The sequence below is a fragment of the Leptodactylus fuscus genome, chromosome 5, assembly GCF_031893055.1.
Source record: "Leptodactylus fuscus isolate aLepFus1 chromosome 5, aLepFus1.hap2, whole genome shotgun sequence".
Lineage (NCBI taxonomy): Eukaryota > Metazoa > Chordata > Amphibia > Anura > Leptodactylidae > Leptodactylus > Leptodactylus fuscus.
In genome coordinates, this window is record NC_134269.1 from 15,644,592 (window position 1) to 15,658,146 (window position 13,555).

General features: G+C 50.5%; 16 non-coding genes across 16 annotated transcripts; all 16 read left to right on the forward strand.

Moving 5' to 3' along the window:
• Nucleotides 1-795: 795 nt before the first annotated feature.
• On the forward strand, nt 796-869 carry TRNAI-AAU (transfer RNA isoleucine (anticodon AAU)). Its single transcript has one exon. It is a non-coding gene; the product is annotated as a tRNA-Ile (tRNA).
• A 301-nt stretch (nt 870-1,170) lies between these two features.
• On the forward strand, nt 1,171-1,244 carry TRNAI-AAU (transfer RNA isoleucine (anticodon AAU)). The gene has a single exon. It is a non-coding gene; the product is annotated as a tRNA-Ile (tRNA).
• A 989-nt stretch (nt 1,245-2,233) lies between these two features.
• On the forward strand, nt 2,234-2,307 carry TRNAI-AAU (transfer RNA isoleucine (anticodon AAU)). The gene has a single exon. It is a non-coding gene; the product is annotated as a tRNA-Ile (tRNA).
• Nucleotides 2,308-2,854: 547 nt separating this feature from the next.
• TRNAI-AAU (transfer RNA isoleucine (anticodon AAU)) lies at nt 2,855-2,928 on the forward strand. The gene has a single exon. It is a non-coding gene; the product is annotated as a tRNA-Ile (tRNA).
• A 348-nt stretch (nt 2,929-3,276) lies between these two features.
• On the forward strand, nt 3,277-3,350 carry TRNAI-AAU (transfer RNA isoleucine (anticodon AAU)). Its single transcript has one exon. It is a non-coding gene; the product is annotated as a tRNA-Ile (tRNA).
• Nucleotides 3,351-3,487: 137 nt separating this feature from the next.
• On the forward strand, nt 3,488-3,561 carry TRNAI-AAU (transfer RNA isoleucine (anticodon AAU)). Its single transcript has one exon. It is a non-coding gene; the product is annotated as a tRNA-Ile (tRNA).
• Nucleotides 3,562-4,120: 559 nt separating this feature from the next.
• TRNAI-AAU (transfer RNA isoleucine (anticodon AAU)) lies at nt 4,121-4,194 on the forward strand. The gene has a single exon. It is a non-coding gene; the product is annotated as a tRNA-Ile (tRNA).
• Nucleotides 4,195-5,406: 1,212 nt separating this feature from the next.
• On the forward strand, nt 5,407-5,480 carry TRNAI-AAU (transfer RNA isoleucine (anticodon AAU)). Its single transcript has one exon. It is a non-coding gene; the product is annotated as a tRNA-Ile (tRNA).
• A 770-nt stretch (nt 5,481-6,250) lies between these two features.
• On the forward strand, nt 6,251-6,324 carry TRNAI-AAU (transfer RNA isoleucine (anticodon AAU)). Its single transcript has one exon. It is a non-coding gene; the product is annotated as a tRNA-Ile (tRNA).
• Nucleotides 6,325-7,114: 790 nt separating this feature from the next.
• On the forward strand, nt 7,115-7,188 carry TRNAI-AAU (transfer RNA isoleucine (anticodon AAU)). Its single transcript has one exon. It is a non-coding gene; the product is annotated as a tRNA-Ile (tRNA).
• Nucleotides 7,189-7,324: 136 nt separating this feature from the next.
• TRNAI-AAU (transfer RNA isoleucine (anticodon AAU)) lies at nt 7,325-7,398 on the forward strand. Its single transcript has one exon. It is a non-coding gene; the product is annotated as a tRNA-Ile (tRNA).
• A 770-nt stretch (nt 7,399-8,168) lies between these two features.
• Nucleotides 8,169-8,242, forward strand: TRNAI-AAU (transfer RNA isoleucine (anticodon AAU)). The gene has a single exon. It is a non-coding gene; the product is annotated as a tRNA-Ile (tRNA).
• A 137-nt stretch (nt 8,243-8,379) lies between these two features.
• On the forward strand, nt 8,380-8,453 carry TRNAI-AAU (transfer RNA isoleucine (anticodon AAU)). Its single transcript has one exon. It is a non-coding gene; the product is annotated as a tRNA-Ile (tRNA).
• Nucleotides 8,454-8,589: 136 nt separating this feature from the next.
• Nucleotides 8,590-8,663, forward strand: TRNAI-AAU (transfer RNA isoleucine (anticodon AAU)). The gene has a single exon. It is a non-coding gene; the product is annotated as a tRNA-Ile (tRNA).
• Nucleotides 8,664-10,476: 1,813 nt separating this feature from the next.
• TRNAI-AAU (transfer RNA isoleucine (anticodon AAU)) lies at nt 10,477-10,550 on the forward strand. Its single transcript has one exon. It is a non-coding gene; the product is annotated as a tRNA-Ile (tRNA).
• A 770-nt stretch (nt 10,551-11,320) lies between these two features.
• On the forward strand, nt 11,321-11,394 carry TRNAI-AAU (transfer RNA isoleucine (anticodon AAU)). The gene has a single exon. It is a non-coding gene; the product is annotated as a tRNA-Ile (tRNA).
• Nucleotides 11,395-13,555: the final 2,161 nt, after the last annotated feature.

Genomic DNA, 13,555 nt, shown 5'->3' on the forward strand with positions numbered 1-13,555 from the left:
CGGTTTCGATCCCCGTACGGGCCAGCCTTTAGCATCGCCAAAGACCCACGGTGACGTTTTGGTCTCGTTTCAAGGCATTTTTTGTGCAAAAGTGATCATCTTGATGGAAGACTGGCAGACAGATGGGCTTAGAAAGCGGCAAATTAAGCATTGCACTTCTTGGCTGGTTAGCTCAGTTGGTTAGAGCGTGCTGCTAATAACGCCAAGGTCGTGGGTTCGATCCCCGTACGGGCCAGCCTTTAGCATTGCCAAAGCCCCACGGTGATGTTTTGGTCTCTTTTCAAGGCATTTTGTGTGCAACAGTGATCGTCTTGATGGAAGACTGGCAGAAAGATGGGCTTAGAAAGCGGCAAGTTAAGCATTGCACTTCATGGCCGGTTAGCTCAGTTGGTTAGAGCGTGGTGCTAATAACGCCAAGGTAGCGGGTTCGATGCCCGTACGGGCCAGTCTATAGCATCGCCAACGACCCACGGTGACGTTTTTTGTCTCGTTTCAAGGCATTTTTTGTGCAAAAGTGATCATCTTGATGGAAGACTGGCAGAAAGATGGGCTTAGAAAGCGACTAGTTAACCATTGTCCTTCATGGCCGTTTAGCCCAGTTGGTTAGAGCGTGGTGCTAATAACGCCAAGGTCGCGGATTCGATCCCCGTACGGGCCAGCCTTTAGCATCGCCAAAGTCCCACAGTGACGTCTTAGTCTCGTTTCAAGGCATTTTGTGTGCAACAGTGACCATCTTGATGGCAGACTGGCAGAAAGCAGGGCTTAGAAAGTGGCAAGTTAAGCATGGCGCTTAATGGCCGGTTAGCTCAGTTGGTTAGAGCGTGGTGCTAATAACGCCAAGGTCGCGGGTTCGATCCCCGTATGGGCCAGCATTTAGCATCGCCAAAGACCCACGGTGACGTTTTGGTCTCGTTTCAAGGCATTTTGTGTGCAACGTTTGACGTATTGATGGAAGAGTGGCAGTAAACCGGGCTCAGAAAGCGGTAAGAGAAGTATGGCGCCGTATGGCCGGTTAGCTCAGTTGGCTAGAGTGTGGTGCTAATAACGCCAAGGTCGCGGGTTCGATCCGCGTACGGGCCAGCCTTTAGCATCGCCAAAGACCCACGGTGACGTCTTAGTCTCGTTTCAAGGCATTTTGTGTGCAAAATTTTGAGAAGCATGGCTCCACATGGCCGGTTAGCTCAGTTGGTTAGAGCGTGGTGCTAATAACGCCAAGGTCGCGGGTTCGATCCCCGTACGGGCCAGCCTTTAGCATTGCCAAAGACCAACGGTGATGTTTTGGTTTCTTTTCAAGGCATTTTGTGTGCAACAGTGATAATCTTGATGGAAGACTGGCAGAAAGATGGGCTTAGAAAGCGGCAAGTTAAGCATTGCACTTCATGGCCGGTTAGCTCAGTTGGTTAGAGCATGGTGCTAATAACGCCAAGGTTCCCGTACTGGCCATCCTTTAGCATCGCCAAAGACCCACAGTGACGTCTTAGTCTCGTTTCAAGGCATTTTGTGTGCAACAGTGACCATCTTGATGGAAGACTGGCAGAAAGCAGGGCTTAGAAAGTGGCAAGTTAAGCATGGCACTTAATGGCCGGTTAGCTCAGTTGGTTAGAGCGTGGTGCAAATAACGCCAAGGTTTCGTTTTCGATCCCCGTACGGGCCAGCCTTTAGCATCGCCAAAGACCCACAGTGGAGTTTTGGTCTCGTTTCAAGGCATTTTGTGTGCAACGTTTGACGTTTTGATGGCAGAGTGGCAGTAAATCGGGCTCAGAAAGCCGTAAGAGAAGCATAGCGCCACATGGCCGGTTAGCTCAGTTGGTTAGAGCGTGGTGCTAATAACGCTAAGGTTGCGGGTTCGATCCCCGTATGGGCCAGCCTTCAGCATCGCCAAAGACGCACAGTGGAGTTTTGGTCTCGTTTCAAGGCATTTTGTGTACAACGTTTGACGTATTGATGGAAGAGTGGCAGTAAACCGGGCTCAGAAAGCGGTAAGAGAAGCATGGCGCCGTATGGCCGGTTAGCTCAGTTGGCTAGAGTGTGGTGCTAATAACGCCAAGGTCGCGGGTTCGATCCGCGTACGGGCCAGCCTTTAGCATCGCCAAAGACCCACGGTGACGTCTTAGTCTCGTTTCAAGGCATTTTGTGTGCAAAATTTTGAGAAGCATGGCTCCACATGGACTGTTGATGGCAGACTGGCAGAATGCAGGGCTTAGAAAGTGGCAAGTTAAGCATAGCACTTAATGGCCGGTTAGCTCAGTTGGTTAGAGCGTGGTGCTAATAACGCCAAGGTCGCGGGTTCGATCCCCGTACGGGCCAGCCTTTAGCATTGCCAAAGACCCACGGTGATGTTTTGGTTTCTTTTCAAGGCATTTTGTGTGCAACAGTGATAATCTTGATGGAAGACTGGCAGAAAGATGGGCTTAGAAAGCGGCAAGTTAAGCATTGCACTTCATGGCCGGTTAGCTCAGTTGGTTAGAGCATGGTGCTAATAACGCCAAGGTTCCCGTACTGGCCATCCTTTAGCATCGCCAAAGACCCACAGTGACGTCTTAGTCTCGTTTCAAGGCATTTTGTGTGCAACAGTGACCATCTTGATGGAAGACTGGCAGAAAGCAGGGCTTAGAAAGTGGCAAGTTAAGCATGGCACTTAATGGCCGGTTAGCTCAGTTGGTTAGAGCGTGGTGCAAATAACGCCAAGGTTGCATTTTCGATCCCCGTACGGGCCAGCCTATAGCATCGCCAAAGACCCACAGTGGAGTTTTGGTCTCGTTTCAAGGCATTTTGTGTGCAACGTTTGACGTTTTGATGGCAGAGTGGCAGTAAATCGGGCTCAGAAAGCCGTAAGAGAAGCATAGCGCCACATGGCCGGTTAGCTCAGTTGGTTAGAGCGTGGTGCTAATAACGCTAAGGTCGCGGGTTCGATCCCCGTATGGGCCAGCCTTCAGCATCGCCAAAGACGCACAGTGGAGTTTTGGTCTCGTTTCAAGGCATTTTGTGTACAACGTTTGAAGTGTTGATGGAAGAGTGGCAGTAAACCGGGCTCAGAAAGCGGTAAGAGAAGCATGGCGCCGTATGGCCGGTTAGCTCAGTTGGCTAGAGTGTGGTGCTAATAACGCCAAGGTCGCGGGTTCGATCCGCGTGTGGGCCAGCCTTTAGCATCGCCAAAGACCCACGGTGACGTTTTGGTCTCGTTTCAAGGCATTTTTTGTGCAAAAGTGATCTTCTTGATGGAAGACTGGCAGAAAGATAGGCTTAGAAAGCGGCAAGTTAAGCATTGCACTGCATGGCCAGTTAGCTCAGTTGGTTAGAGCGTGGTGCTAATAACGCCAAGGTCGCGGGTTCGATCCCCGTACGGGCCAGCCTTTAGCATCGCCAAAGACTCACGGTGACGTCTTAGTCTCGTTTAAAGACATCTTGTGTGCAACAGTGACCATCTTGATGGCAGACTGGCAGAAAGCAGGGCTTAGAAAGTGGCAAGTTAAACATGGCGCTTAATGGCCCGTTAGCTCAGTTGGTTAGAGCGTGGTGCTAATAACGCCAAGGTCGCGGGTTCGATCCCCGTACGGGCCAGCCTTTAGCATAGCCAAAATCCCACAGTGACGTTTTGGTCTTGTTTCAAGGCATTTTGTGTGCAATCTTTGATGTCTTGATGGAAGAGTGGCAGAAAACAGGGCTCACAAAGCAGAAAGAGAAGCAGGGGGCCACATGGCCAGTTAGCTCAGTTGGTTAGAGTGTGGTGCTAATAACGCCAAGGTCGCGGGTTCGATCCCCGTACGGGCAAGCTTTTAGCATCGCCAAAGACCCACAGTGGAGTTTTGGTCTCGTTTCAAGGCATTTTGTGTGCAACGTTTGACGTATTGATGGAAGAGTGGCAGTAAACCGGGCTCAGAAAGCGGTAAGAGAAGCATGGCGCCACATGGCCGGTTAGCTCAGTTGGTTAGAGTGTTGTGCTAATAACGCCAAGGTCGCGGGTTCGATCCCCGTACGGGCCAGCCTTTAGCATCGCCAAAGACCCACGGTGACGTTTTGGTCTCGTTTCAAGGCATTTTGTGTGCAACAGTGACCATCTTGATGGAAGACTGGCAGAAAGCAGGGCTTAGAAAGCGGCAAGTTAAGCATTGCACTTCATGGCCGGTTAGCTCAGTTGGTTAGAGCGTGGTGCTAATAACGCCAAGGTCGTGGGTTCGATCCCCGTACGGGCCAGCATTTAGCATCGCCAAAGTCCCACAGTGACGTATTAGTCTCGTTTCGAGGCATTTTGTGTGCAACAGTGACCATCTTGATGGCAGACTGGCACAAAGCAGGGCTTAGAAAGTGGCAAGTTAAGCATGGCGCTTAATGGCCGTTTAGCTCAGTTGGTTAGAGCGTGGTGCTAATAACGCCAAGGTCGCTGGTTCGATCCCCGTACGGACCAGCATTTAGCATCGCCAAAGTCCCACAGTGAAGTATTAGTCTCGTTTCAAGGCATTTTGTGTGCAACAGTGACCATCTTGATGGCAGACTGGCAGAAAGCAGGGCTTAGAAAGTGGCAAGTTAAGCATGGCGCTTAATGGCCGGTTAGCTCAGTCGGTTAGAGCGTGGTGCTAATAACGCCAAGGTCGCGGGTTCGATCCCTGTGCGGGCCAGCCTTTAGCATCCCCAAAGACCTACGGTGACGTCTTAGTCTCGTTTCAAGGCATTTTGTGTGCAAAATTTTGAGAAGCATGGCTCCACATGGCCGCTTGATAGCAGACTGGTAGAAAGCAGAGCTTAGAAAGTGGCAAGTTAAGCATGGCACCACATGGCCGGTTAGCTCAGTTGGTTAGAGCGTGGTGCTAATAACGCCAAGGTCACGGGTTCGATCCCTGTGCAGGCCAGCCTTTAGCATCCCCAAAGACCTACGGTGACGTTTTGGTCTCGTTTCAAGGCATTTTGTGTGCAACAGTGATCATCTTGATGGAAGGCTGGCAGAAAGATAGGCTTAAAAAGCGGCAAGTTAAGCGTTGCACTTCATGGCCGGGTAGCTCAGTTGGTTAGAGCGTGGTGCTAATAACGCCAAGGTCGCGAGTTCGATCCCCGTACGGGCCAGCCTTTAGCATCCCCAAAGACCCACGGTGACGTTTTGGTCTCGTTTCAAGGCATTTTTTGTGCAACAGTCATCATCTTGATTAAAGACTGGCAGAAAGATGGCCTTAGAAAGCAGCAAGTTAAACATTGCACTTAATGGCCGGTTAGCTCAGTTGGTTAGAGCGTGGTGCTAATAACGCCAAGGTTGCGGTTTCGATCCCCGTACGGGCCAGCCTTTAGCATCGCCAAAGACCCACAGTGGAGTTTTGGTCTCGTTTCAAGGCATTTTGTGTGCAACGTTTGACGTATTGATGGAAGAGTGGCAGTAAACCGGGCTCAGAAAGCGGTAAGAGAAGCAGGGCGCCACATGGCCGGTTAGCTCAGTTGGTTAGAGTGTGGTGCTAATAACGCCAAGGTCGCGGGTTCGATCCCCGTACGGGCCAGCCTTTAGCATCGCCAAAGACCCACGGTGACGTTTTGGTCTCGATTCAAGGCATTTTTTGTGCAAAAGTGATCTTCTTGATGGAAGACTGGCAGAAAGATGGGCTTAGAAAACGGCAAGTTAAGCATTGCACTTCATGGCCGGTTAGCTCAGTTGGTTAGAGCATGGTGCTAATAACACCAAGGTCGCGGGTTCGATCCCCGTACTGACCAGCCTTTAGCATCGCCAAAGACCCACGGTGACGTCTTAGTCTCGTTTCAAGGCATTTTGTGTGCAACAGTCACCATCTTGATGGAAGACTGGCAGAAAGCAGGGCTTAGAAAGTGTCAAATTAAGCATGGCACTTAATGGCCGGTTAGCTCAGTTGGTTAGAGCGTGGTGCTAATAACGCCAAGGTTGCGGTTTTGATCCATGTACGGGCCAGCCTTAAGCATCGCCAAAGACCCACAGTGGAGTTTTGGTCTCGTTTCAAGGCATTTTGTGTGCAACGTTTGACGTATTGATGGAAGAGTGGCAGTAAACCGGGCTCAGAAAGCGGTAAGAGAAGCATGGCGCCACATGGTCGCTTAGCTCAGTTGGTTAGAGCGTGGTGCTAATAACGCCAAGGTCGAGGGTTCGATCCCCGTACGGGCCAGCCTTTAGCATCGCCAAAGACTCACGGTGACGTCTTAGTCTCGTTTCAAGTCATCTTGTGTGCAACAGTGACCATCTTGATGGCAGACTGGCAGAAAGCAGGGCTTAGAAAGTGGCAAGTTAAACATGGCGCTTAATGGCCGGTTAGCTCAGTTGGTTAGAGCGTGGTGCTAATAACGCCAAGGTCGCGGGTTCGATCCCCGTACGGGCCAGCCTTTAGCATAGCCAAAATCCCACAGTGACGTTTTGGTCTTGTTTCAAGGCATTTTGTGTGCAATCTTTGATGTCTTGATGGAAGAGTGGCAGTAAACCGGGCTCAAAAAGCGGTAAGAGAAGCGTGGCGCCACATGGCCGGTTAGCTCAGTTGGTTAGAGTTTGGTGCTAATAACGCCAAGGTCGCGGGTTCTATCCTCGTACGGGCCAGCTTTTAGCATCGCCAAAGACCCACAGTGACGTCTTAGTCTCGTTTCAAGGCATTTTGTGTGCAACAGTGACCATCTTGATGGCAGACTGGCAGAAAGCAGGGCTTAGAAAGTGGCAAGTTAAGAACGGCGCTTAATGGCCGGTTAGCTCAGTTGGTTAGAGCGTGGTGCTAATAACGCCAAGGTCGCTGGTTCGATCCCCGTACGGGCCAGCATTTAGCATCGCCAAAGACCCACGGTGACGTCTTAGTCTCGTTTCAAGGCATTTTGTGTGCAAAATTTTGAGAAGCATGGCTCCACATGGCCGTTTGATGGCAGACTGGCAGAAAGCAGGGCTTAGAAAGTGGCAAGTTAAGCATGGCGCTTAATGGCCGGTTAGCTCAGTTGGATAGAGCGTGGTGCTAATAACGCCCAGGTCACGGGTTCGATCCCTGTACGGGCCAGCCTTTAGCATCGCCAAAGACCTACAGTGGAGTTTTGGTCTCGTTTCAAGGCATTTTGTGTGCAACGTTTGACGTATTGATGGAAGAGTGGCAGAAAACCGGGCTCAGAAAACGGTAAGAGAAGCATGGCGCCACATGGCCGGTTAGCTCAGTTGGTTAGAGCGTGGTGCTAATAACGCCAAGGTCGCGGGTTCGATACCCGTACGGGCCAGCCTTTAACATCGCCAAAGACCCACGGTGACGTTTTGGTCTCGATTCAAGGCATTTTTGTGCAAAAGTGATCTTCTTGATGGAAGACTGGCAGAAAGATGGGCTTAGAAAGCGGCAAGTTAAGCATTGCACTTCATGGCCGGTTAGCTCAGTTGGTTAGAGCATGGTGCTAATAACACCAAGGTCGCGGGTTCGATCCCCGTACTGGCCAGCCTTTAGCATCGCCAAAGACCCACGGTGACGTCTTAGTCTCGTTTCAAGGCATTTTGTGTGCAACAGTCACCATCTTGATGGAAGACTGGCAGAAAGCAGGGCTTAGAAAGTGTCAAATTAAGCATGGCACTTAATGGCCGGTTAGCTCAGTTGGTTAGAGCGTGGTGCTAATAACGCCAAGGTCGCGGGTTCGATCCCTGTATGGGCCAGCCTTCAGCATCGCCAAAGACCCACGGTGACGTCTTAGTCTCGTTTCAAGGCATTTTGTGTGCAACGTTTTTCGTATTGATGGAAGAGTGGCAGTAAACCGGGCTCAGAAAGCGGTAAGAGAAGCATGGCGCCACATGGCCGGTTAGCTCAGTTGGTTAGAGTGTGGTGCTAATAACGCCAAGGTCGCGGGTTCGATCCGCGTAAGGGCCAGCCTTTAGCATCGCCAAAGACCCACGGTGACGTTTTGGTCTCGTTTCAAGGCATTTTTTGTGCAAAAGTGATCTTCTTGATGGAAGACTGGCAGAAAGATAGGCTTAGAAAGCGGCAAGTTAAGCATTGCACTTCATGGCCAGTTAGCTCAGTTGGTTAGAGCGTGGTGCTAATAACGCCAAGGTCCCGGGTTTGATCCCCGTACGGGCCAACCTTTAGCATCGCCAAAGACCCACGGTGACGTCTTAGTCTCGTTTCAAGGCATTTTGTGTGCAACAGTCACCATCTTGATGGAAGACTGGCAGAAAGCAGGGCTTAGAAAGTGTCAAATTAAGCACGGTACTTAATGGCCGGTTAGCTCAGTTGGTTAGAGCGTGGTGCTAATAACGCCAAGGTCGCGGGTTCGATCCCCGTACGGGCCAGTCTTTAGCATCGCCAAAGACCCACGGTGACGTTTTGGTCTCGTTTCAAGGCATTTTTTGTGCAAAAGTGATCATCTTGAAGGAAGACTGGCAGAAAGCTGGGCTTAGAAAGCGACTAGTTAACCATTGTGCTTCATGGCCGGTTAGCTCAGTTGGTTAGAGCGTGGTGCTAATAACGCCAAGGTCGCGGGTGCGATCCCCGTACTGGCCATCCTTTAGCATTGCCAAAGACCCACGGTGACGTTTTGGTCTCGTTTCAAGGCATTTTTTGTGCAAAAGTGATCATCTTGAAGGAAGACTGGCAGAAAGATGGGCTTAGAAAGCGCAAGTTAAGCATTGCACTTCATGGCCGGTTAGCTCAGTTGGTTAGAGCGTGGTGCTAATAACGCCAAGGTCGCGGGTTCGATCCCCGTACGGGCCAGCCTTTAGCATCCCCAAAGACCCACGGTGACGTTTTGGTCTCGTTTCAAGGCATTTTGTGTGCAACAGTGACCATCTTGATGGAATACTGGCAGAAAGCAGGGCTTAGAAAGTGGCAAGTTAAGCATTGCACTTAATGGCCGGTTAGCTCAGTTGGTTAGAGCGTGGAGCTAATAACGCCAAGGTCGTGGGTTCGATCCCCGTACGGGCCAGCTTTTAGCATCGCCAAAGACCCACAGTGGAGTTTTGGTCTCGTTTCAAGGCATTTTGTGTGCAACGTTTGACGTATTGATGGAAGAGTGGCAGAAAACCGGGCTCAGATAGCGGTAAGAGAAGCATGGTTCCACATGGCTGGGTAGCTCAGTTGGTTAGAGCGTGGTGCTAATAACGCCAAGGTCGCGGGGTTGATCCCCGTACGGGCCAGCCTTTAACATCGCCAAAGACCCACGGTGTCGTTTTGGTCTCGATTCAAGGCATTTTTTGTGCAACAATGACCATCTTGATGGAAGACTGGCAGAAAGCAGGGCTTAGAAAGTGGCAAGTTAAACATAGCACTTAATGCCTGGTTAGCTCAGTTGGTTAGAGCGTGGTGCTAATAACGCCAAGGTCGTGGGTTCGATCCCCGTACGGGCCAGCCTATAGCATTGCCAAAGACCCACGGTGACATTTTGGTTTCTTTTCAAGGCATTTTGTGTGCAACAGTGATAATCTTGATGGAAGACTGGCAGAAAGATGGGCTTAGAAAGCGGCAAGTTAAGCATTGCACTTCATGGCCGGTTAGCTCAGTTGGTTAGAGCATGGTGCTAATAACGCCAAGGTTCCCGTACTGGCCATCCTTTAGCATCGCCAAAGACCCACAGTGACGTCGTAGTCTCGTTTCAAGGCATTTTGTGTGCAACAGTGACCATCTTGATGGAAGACTGGCAGAAAGCAGGGCTTAGAAAGTGGCAAGTTAAGCATGGCACTTAATGGCCGGTTAGCTCAGTTGGTTAGAGCGTGGTGCTAATAACGCCAAGGTTGCGGTTTCGATCCCCATACGGGCCAGCCTTTAGCATCGCCAAAGACCCATAGTGGAGTTTTGGTCTCGTTTCAAGGCATTTTGTGTGCAACAGTAACTATCTTGATGGAAGACTGGCAGAAAGCAAGGCTTAGAAAGTGGCAAGTTAAACATCGCACTCAATAACCGGTTAGCTCAGTTGGTTAGAGCGTGCTTCTAATAACGCCAAGGTCGCGGGTTCGATCCCCGTACGGGCCAGCCTTTAGCATCGCCAAGGACCCACGGTGACGTTTTGGTCTCGTTTCAAGGCATTTTGTGTGCAACAGTAACCATCTTGATGGAAGACTGGCAGAAAGCAAGGCTTAGAAAGTGGCAAGTTAAACATCGCACTCAATAACCGGTTAGCTCAGTTTGTTAGAGCGTGCTTCTAATAACACCAAAGTCGCGGGTTCGATCCCCGTACGGGCCAGCCTTTAGCATCCCCAAAGACCCACGGTCACGTTTTGGTCTCGTTTCAAGGCATTTTTTGTGCAACAGTGATCATCTTGATGGAAGGCTGGCAGAAAGATGGGCTTAAAAAGCGGCAAGTTAAGCATTGCCCTTCATGGCCGGGTGGCTCAGTTGGTTAGAGCGTGGTGCTAATAACGCCAAGGTCGTGGGTTCGATCCCCGTACGGGCCAGCCTTTAGCATCCCCAAAGACCCACGGTCACGTTTTGGTCTCGTTTCAAGGCATTTTTTGTGCAACAGTGATCATCTTGATTGAAGACTGGCAGAAAGATGGCCTTAGAAAGCAGCAAACTAAGCATTGCCCTTCATGGCCGGTTAGCTCAGTTGGTTAGAGCGTGGTGCTAATAACGCCAAGGTCGCGGGTTCGATCCCCGTACGGGCCAGCCTTTAGCATCGCCAAAGACCCACAATGGAGATTTGGTCTCGTTTCAAGGCATTTTGTGTGCAACGTTTGACGTCTTGATGCAAGAGTGGCAGAAAACCGGGCTCAGAAAGCGTTAAGAGAAGCGTGGCGCCACATGGCCGGTTAGCTCAGTTGGTTAGAGTTTGGTGCTAATAACGCCAAGGTCGCGGGTTCTATCCTCGTACGGGCCAGCTTTTAGCATCGCCAAAGACCCACGGTGACGTCTTAGTCTCGTTTCAAGGCATTTTGTGTGCAACAGTGACCATCTTTAAGGAAGACTCTCAGAAAGCAGGGCTTAGAAAGTGGCAAGTTAAACATGGCGCTTAATGGCCGCTTGGCTCAGTTGGTTAGAGCGTGGTGCTAATAACGCCAAGGTCGCGGGTTCGATCCCTGTACGGGCCAGCCTTTAGCATCGCCAAAGACCCACAGTGGAGTTTTGGTCTCGTTTCAAGGCATTTTGTGTGCAACGTTTGATGTATTGATGGAAGAGTGGCAGAAAACCGGGCTCAGAAAGCCGTAAGAGAAGCATAGTGCCACATGGCCGGTTAGCTCAGTTGGTTAGAGCGTGGTGCTAATAACGCCAAGGTCGAGGGTTAGATCCCTGTACGGGCCAGCCTTTAGCATTGCCAAAGACCCACGGTGACGTTTTGGTCTCGTTTCAAAGCATTTTTTGTGCAAAAGTGATTTTCTTGATGGAAGACTGGCAGAAAGATGGGCTTAGAAAGCGGCAAGTTAAGCATTGCACTTCATGGCCGGTTAGCTCAGTTGGTTAGAGCATGGTGCTAATAACACCAAAGTCGCGGGTTCGATCCCCGTACTGGCCAGCCTTTAGCATCGCCAAAGACCCACGGTGACGTCTTAGTCTCGTTTCAAGGCATTTTGTGTGCAACAGTCACCATCTTGATGGAAGACTGGCAGAAAGTAGGGCTTAGAAAGTGTCAAATTAAGCATGGCACTTAGTGGCCGGTTAGCTCAGTTGGTTAGAGCGTGGTGCTAATAACGTCAAGGTCGCGGGTTCGATCCCTGTACGGGCCAGCCTTTAGCATCGCCAAAGACCCACAGTGGAGTTTTGGTCTCGTTTCAAGGCATTTTGTGTGCAACGTTTGACGTATTGATGGAAGAGTGGCAGAAAACCGGGCTCAGATAGCGGTAAGAGAAGCATGGCTCCACATGGCTGGGTAGCTCAGTTGGTTAGAGCGTGGTGCTAATAACGCCAAGGTCGCGGGGTCGATCCCCGTACGTGCCAGCCTTTAACATCGCCAAAGACCCATGGTGACGTTTTGGTCTCGATTCAAGGCATTTTTTGTGCAACAATGACCATCTTGATGGAAGACTGGCAGAAAGCAGGGCTTAGAAAGTGGCAAGTTAAACATAGCACTTAATGCCTGGTTAGCTCAGTTGGTTAGAGCGTGGTGCTAATAACGCCAAGGTCGCGGGTTCGATCCCCGTACGGGCCAGCCTATAGCATTGCCAAAGACCCACGGTGATGTTTTGGTTTCTTTTCAAGGCATTTTGTGTGCAACAGTGATAATCTTGATGGAAGACTGGCAGAAAGATGGGCTTAGAAAGCGGCAAGTTAAGCATTGCACTTCATGGCCGGTTAGCTCAGTTGGTTAGAGCATGGTGCTAATAACGCCAAGGTTCCCGTACTGGCCATCTTTTAGCATCGCCAAAGACCCACAGTGACGTCTTAGTCTCGTTTCAAGGCATTTTGTGTGCAACAGTGACCATCTTGATGGAAGACTGGCAGAAAGCAGGGCTTAGAAAGTGGCAAGTTAAACATGACACTTAATGGCCGGTTAGCTCAGTCGGTTAGAGCGTGGTGCTAATAACGTCAAGGGTGTGGTTTCGATCCCCGTACGGGCCAGCCTTTAGCATCGCCAAAGACCCACAGTGGAGTTTTAGTCTCGTTTCAAGGCATTTTGTGTGCAACGTTTGACGTATTGATGGAAGAGTGGCAGAAAACCGGGCTCAGAAAGCGGTAAGAGAAACATGGCGCCACATGGCCGGTTAGCTCAGTTGGTTAGAGCGTGGTGCTAATAACGCCAAGGCCGAGGGCTTGATCCCCGTACGGGCCAGCCTTTAGCATCGCCAAAGACCCACGGTGAAGTTTTGGTCTCGTTTCAAGGCATTATTTGTGCAAAAGTGATCTTCTTGATGGAAGACTGGCAGAAAGATGGGCTTAGAAAACGGCAAGTTAAGCATTGCACTTCATGGCCGGTTAGCTCAGTTGGTTAGAGCATGGTGCTAATAACACCAAGGTCGCGGGTTCGATCCCCGTACTGCCCAGCCTTTAGCATCGCCAAAGACCCACGGTGACGTCTTAGTCTCGTTTCAAGGCATTTTGTGTGCAACAGTCACCATCTTGATGGAAGACTGGCAGAAAGCAGGGCTTAGAAAGTGTCAAATTAAGCATGGCACTTAATGGCCGGTTAGATCAGTTGGTTAGAGCGTGGTGCTAATAACGCCAAGGTTGCGGTTTCGATCCCCGTACGGGCCAGCCTTTAGCATCGCCAAAGACCCACAGTGGAGTTTTGGTCTCGTTTCAAGGCATTTTGTGTGCAACGTTTGACGTATTGATGGAAGAGTGGCAGTAAACCGGGCTCAGAAAGCGGTAAGAGAAGCATGGCGCCACATGGCTGGTTCGCTCAGTTGGTTAGAGTGTGGTGCTAATAACGCCAAGGTCGCGGGTTCGATCCCCGTACGGGCCAGCCTTTAGCATCGCCAAAGACCCACGGTGACGTTTTGGTCTCGTTTCAAGGCATTTTTTGTGCAAAAGTGATCTTCTTGATGGAAGACTGGCAGAAAGATGGGCTTAGAAAGCGGCAAGTTAAGCATTGCACTTCATGGCCAGTTAGCTCACTTGGTTAGAGCGTGGTGCTAATAACGCCAAGGTCGCGGGTTCGATCCCCGTACGGGCCAGCCTTTAGCATTGCCAAAGACCCACGGTGACGTCTTAGTCTCGTTTCAAGGCATTTTGTGTGC